General features: G+C 38.4%; 1 pseudogene; it reads right to left on the bottom strand.

The window, feature by feature from the left end:
* Positions 1 to 2552: 2552 nt before the first annotated feature.
* On the bottom strand, positions 2553 to 5150 carry LOC123965451 (annotated as a pseudogene).
* Between the last annotated feature and the right edge of the window lie 742 nt (positions 5151 to 5892).

The raw sequence follows: 5892 nt of genomic DNA, 5'->3' as shown, positions 1-5892 counted from the left end.
CCCCACCGTCAAGCATGGTGGTGGCAAAATCATGCTTTGGGGGTGCTTTTCAGCCAAGGGGACGGGACAACTCCATCGTATTGAGGGGAGGATGGACGCGGCCATGTATCGTGGAATTCTGGACCAACATCTCCTTCCCTCAGCGAGAGAGCTGAAGATGGGTCGAGGATGGGTGTTTCAGCACGACAACGACCCTAAGCACACCGCCAAAGCAACAAAAGAGTGGCTGAAGAAGCACATCAAGGTTCTGGAGTGGCCTAGCCAGTCTCCAGACCTGAATCCAATTGAAAATCTTTGGAGGGAGCTTAAAATTCGAGTTGCCAGGCGACAACCTCGGAACCTGAATGATTTGGAGGCTGTCTGCAGGGAGGAGTGGGCCAACATCCCTGCCGAAATGTGCACAAACCTTGTCACCAACTATAAAAACCGTTTGACATCTGTGGCCAATAATGGCTTTTCTACAAAATATTAACATGCTGTTTGTCCAGGGGGTCAAATACTTGTTTTTCCTCATCAGATGGTTATCAATTTTTATAAATTCATATGATGTGATTTTTCTGGAATTTTCTTTTGGATTCTGTGTTTCACTGTTAGAATGTACATATGATTAAAATTATAGATCGTTGCATTTTTTGTAAGTGGGCAAACCTGCAAAATCAGCAAGGGGTCAAATACTTATTTCCCCCACTGTAAGTACATTCTGTTTTCAAAAGGCATTAGAAATAAACATTTAAGTGTTTTATTTAAATTTAAAAAATCAGGGGGGCATGCCTCCGAACCATCCTAGCATTTCAGTGTCCCCACCAGGTTCAAAGTTGCTCGTACGCCCCTGAGTATAATATTGGTGCTAAAACTAATACTGCAATTTCCCCACATACCTGACTAAAGGGGAATAGTGATACAATGTAATAAAATAGGTGTTAAAATAACATGAACAAAATATAACTTTAAGTAAGAATCAGTGCTAACATTTGCAATCTTTGCAAATGTTGAATGACATCAAAATTTAGCAACTGATAACAGCAGCTTAATGGCTATGAAAATGTAGGATGAAAATGTAACAGGAAATGTGGGAGAGAGAGAGAGGGAATAACAAAGCAGCACACAGTGGTAAACTCAGCTCTACACTTTATTGAATATTCTGCTCAACATAAACATATCCAACAGGTGTTGCAGCGTCATAGGAATCTGACTGCTTCAGCTCTATAAAAATCAGCATTTCAGCAATGTGTTTAACATCTAACAAGATGGTGTTAACAGTGACTCTCTGCTCAGAACAGTCAAGTCCTATGTCAGGGTTAAGGTGTAGACTTGATATAAACAAAAAGATTAAAATTGTATTCTGTATTTTTAAGATACTGCACAAAGAAGAAAATTAATCAATGCTAGATTCAACAATAGGCAAGTTAGCTATCTTATGTCCAAATGTAATCAACATGTTAAATTTAACAAAACAAGTTAATTCAAATATACTGACATGAGTATAACTTTTAACATTGTAGCTTTGTCATTGCTATTGGTTATTGATATAAGCTCTGTATCTTTAAGTATCAGGAATTAGAAAGTAACAATAAAAACATATATCTGTAATGTATTACAAGTATTACAAGTTTAAACTGACTGTGAAGCATAAATCAATTTGAGAAGGAGGCTGTGCATAGACTCAACATAAAAAATTACATTGCTTCAACTATGTGAACACCAGCAATGTGCCTAACATCTAACAAAACAGTGACTCTCTCATCAGAACAGTAAAAGCACTATTACACTATAACAATTGTATTGATATGAGCTCTGTATCTTTAAGTATCAAGAATTAGAAAGTAACAATAAAAAATAAATTGTGATGTACAATGCAAGTTTAAACTGAATGTGAAGCACAAACCAGTTTGAGAAGATGGCTGATCATTGAATAAACATGTAACAACTAATACATAGAAAATTACAGTGCTTCAGTAATGTGCTTTACAGCTAAAAGAAATGGTGTTAACAGTGATTCTATGCTCAGAACAGTATAGTCATATATTGAACTCTAGGTCAGGTTTAAGGTGTAAATGGGAAAAAACTACAATATTCCTAATTATTTTTTAAAATACTGCAAACGAAGAAAATAACAAATGCTAAATTAAATAATAGGCACATTAGCTACCTTATTTCCAAACATAATCAACATGGGAAATTCAACAATTCATTTATGTAAATATTTTCTTTTCTATTTCAACATACTAGCGTTGACATTGTAATTGTGTATTGATATATCCTCTGTATCTTTAACTATAAGCAATTACAATAGAAACTTGCAACAAATAAAATATGTCTATGATGTACCAAGCAATGAAAGTTTAAAGTTATTCTGAAGCTGTGAAACACAAATCAGTTTTAAAGAAGGCTGAGCAAAGAATCACCATGAACAGAAAATGAGATGTGGTCACTTTATTACATCATCAATTTTCCCGATTCCTCTGGGGCTGAATGCAGTTTTGTGAAGCCAGTTCAAGCTAAAATATGGTGTTAAGTTGTTCTTTAGATCTATCAATTCTGTGTCATCACTCTTAATCAGTCAGACTCAGGTCCACGTAATTGGAATGTTTATTAACCCAGAAACATGGGTAAACTGGCTCAGTGAATTGAAGGTTTGGGAATGTGAGGAGGTGACTCAGTGAGTCAGAGGAGACTCTGTAGTAGGACAGAGTTCCAGCAGGCCAATCCAGAAACACCCCAACTCTGTTGCAGCCAGTAGAGGGAATCGGGATCTGGTCATAGTAACCATTATGATATTTGTAAAATTTGGAGTTATACTGGCCAAAACACCATGATACGGTGTTGTTTCCAAGCTGGCTTTGTTTACTGTTTGCTTTTCTTTCGATTACATAGTATGCAACACCTATGTAAACAGATGTAGAAGAACCGACACTCCACTCTACCTCCCAGTAATGGCGTCCAGTTAACCTCTCTTTGCACATCACCTGAGGATTTGAATCAAACCTCTCTGGGTGATCAGGGTAGCTCTGCCACGCTCCACATGTTGCCTTTTTGTTTCCCAAAGACAGAGTGAGGTAGCCGTTCACAGTGTTTGGGTCCAGGGTGAGATCACAGGCATCTGATGGAGAGACCAAAACAAAATGCGTTACTAGTCATTCTGATGTTCAAACAGGTTTCTAGAGGAGAAGAATTTGTACAGTGTATTTTTGACTCAATAAAAGCACAGAAAAGTACTTACACCAGATCAAATCTCTTCTGTCTGTGATTTTCTCCAAATCGATTTTCTCTGGCTTCGAAAAATCCTCAGTGACCAGTTTTCCCTCCTTGTAATGGTAGATGGTTGCTCCTTTGTACTTATTTGGTATGACTGCTATGAGGAAACAGAACCGGCTGTTGTTCTTCAGTGCTTTGGCAAGATCATGGAAAGCTTTGGCTTTTTCTCTCATACTGGTTACAACATCGACGTTCTTGTACCACGGGTCTTCATGGGTACTTCCTAATTTATGTGAATCCAAGTAGTCGGCCATCACATCAAGGTAGGTGTCCCCCCTTTCCATGGAGGTGAAAACAAAGCACAGAGCATCCTCCACACCGAGAACCGCTCTGTCCAGATCTGACTGATTTTGGACAATCTGTGTTCCCTCCATCTTTTCTACACAGGACCTGATGATGTTGATTTCTCTCTCTTTGTCTTCCATCCACTTGCTTAATTTCTGACCGCTGAATGGTGACCCGTCTATGCCGTCAAAGACTTGTTCTGCTGAGCTCTCATCTTCTTCACCTGCCCTGATCAAGGGGAATTTATTCCTCATGGTCTGCCTGAATTTAGTTGCATAATCATTGCACAGTTTTTGGAAAGTGCTTAACTCTTCTTGAATCAGTGGAAAATTCTCCACCACTCTGTCGACCAGTGAATCGTTGCATCTCATTCCTATTTGACTTAAATCTTCTAGAGCATACTCTATCTTGCTCACTAGTCCACTACTTATCTCTTTCTTCAGCTCAACAGCTTCTGAATACAAATTCTTCAGTGGCATAAGAGAGACCTCCAGTGGAACACCGTTCTCTCCCTTTTCTCCCAGCAGCTTTGGAAGATCTACATAGGTCTTCACTGCGTCTTCAAATGTTGCTGGGTTGCTTTCGAGAATGAAGTCTCCGTAGAATTTGCAGGAGAATTTCTCAATCAGGTCTTTTTCTTCACCAGTCAGCTTGAGTTCAGCTTTCCCCTCAACATTACATTTGGGAATCTTCTTTATCACAGCTTCCATGCTGCCCTGGATGACCTCACTGTCAAACACAAAAAAAGCATTTGCCCCATAAAGGATGCCTGTGACTACATGAGTTGCCAAGCCATTCTTAATAACATCTATTTGCTGTGTGGCCATGGTTGTAAGGTGAGTCACTGACAACTGCTTGAAGTGTGTCGTGGCTTTGTACTGAAGTGCCACTCTTTTCTGATTGTTGGATTTCTTTGTATCATTGAGATACTTGGCAGATCCTCCAACTTCAATCAGTCCACACAGGAAACTGGCCTTCAGAGAAGCATCAACATCCAGCAGAGAGGACTTGGATTCAATGGAGTCAGATGCAGAAATTGCAAATGCACTGCTGTGCTGAGAGCTTTCCCTGTGTTCTCTTTCAGAGTTTTATCATCCCACAAAGTCAAACCTACAGAAATTGGAAAATGTCAGTCATCTGATAAAGCAGGAAAATCACTTTGTTAATACAAAGTCACAAAACACTAATAGTAATTATGTAGATCTCTACATGTTCCTGTTGTATCCTGCCAGTAGTTCCCTAAACAGTTGTTGTAAAATGGTTCAGCGACAATAATGCCAATTTAATGTTCACAGGTTTTGAAGGATAATAAACTGGCCCCAATATATCAATATCCCCAAAATCGTTAACTAATAAATGGTACTACAGTGTACAATTACAAAACAAATAATTTTTGTAGTGCACACAAATGGTACATAGTTGAAATTAAAATAGTGTTACTTGTATATGAAATTATTTCAAGGTTCCTATAAGCAGAGCTGTGACAGGCAGATGTGGTTAGAAACAGTCTAAATCTTACCTGGGATCAGTTGATCTTTCCGAGCATCATAGAGCATTCCTAGGGTGAAGGGTCGACCCAGAGCAGCAACCTTCATGGTATCTGAGGCCATTTCTCCAACCTTTTGAGAAATGTCAAGTCAGTGACCACACAGACTTCAAATACATATTGGGTTTTGTCTCCCTCTGTCTCTGTCCACCCAGTTTGTCCTCACCTGGTGAAGTTGGTAGATCAGCTGAAATGTGTGTCTTCTTGACTTCCAGCAAGAGCTGCCAGTCTGATGATCTGTGATTCTGCAAGATTATTTATATCCTTCCAGGTACTCTCTTCTACTGGCTCCTCCCATGAAACACCCCCAGACAACATCCAACTTACTTAAGAAACAGATTATAATTTAGTTCAATAAGGTAAAGGAGAATAAAGACAGGCAACGGATAGTTGTTTCATGGGTTTGAATTCACAAACATAATACATGCACTTTATCCAAAATATATCTAGATCAAGCTTTATACATGTTTTGGTAGCACTTTCTATTACAGCGTGGTAATAACATGGCAATATAGGGTAATAGTTTGATAATAATTAGGTAATATTTAATTAATACATGTAATCACCAACGTAATAACCAGGTAATACCTTGGTATTAACAATGGTTATAGACTGAAATGTATGTAACAGGGTAAAAGAGTAAAAGGGCCAAAACAAAGGTTAATTATGTGTTGGTGTTGGTAATTATCAATCAGTCAAACTTTATTTAAATAGCACCTTTTGTGCTCGAATGCAATGAGAAGTGAGAGTCCACAGTAGTGAAATAAAAATACACAGGTACAGATGTGTACATAAAACAAATAAAA

Source organism: Micropterus dolomieu, unplaced genomic scaffold (assembly GCF_021292245.1).
Source record: "Micropterus dolomieu isolate WLL.071019.BEF.003 ecotype Adirondacks unplaced genomic scaffold, ASM2129224v1 contig_9734, whole genome shotgun sequence".
NCBI classification, from domain to species: domain Eukaryota; kingdom Metazoa; phylum Chordata; class Actinopteri; order Centrarchiformes; family Centrarchidae; genus Micropterus; species Micropterus dolomieu.
Note: the sequence above shows the minus strand (reverse complement) of the source record. Positions and strands in the feature narration are given on the sequence as shown.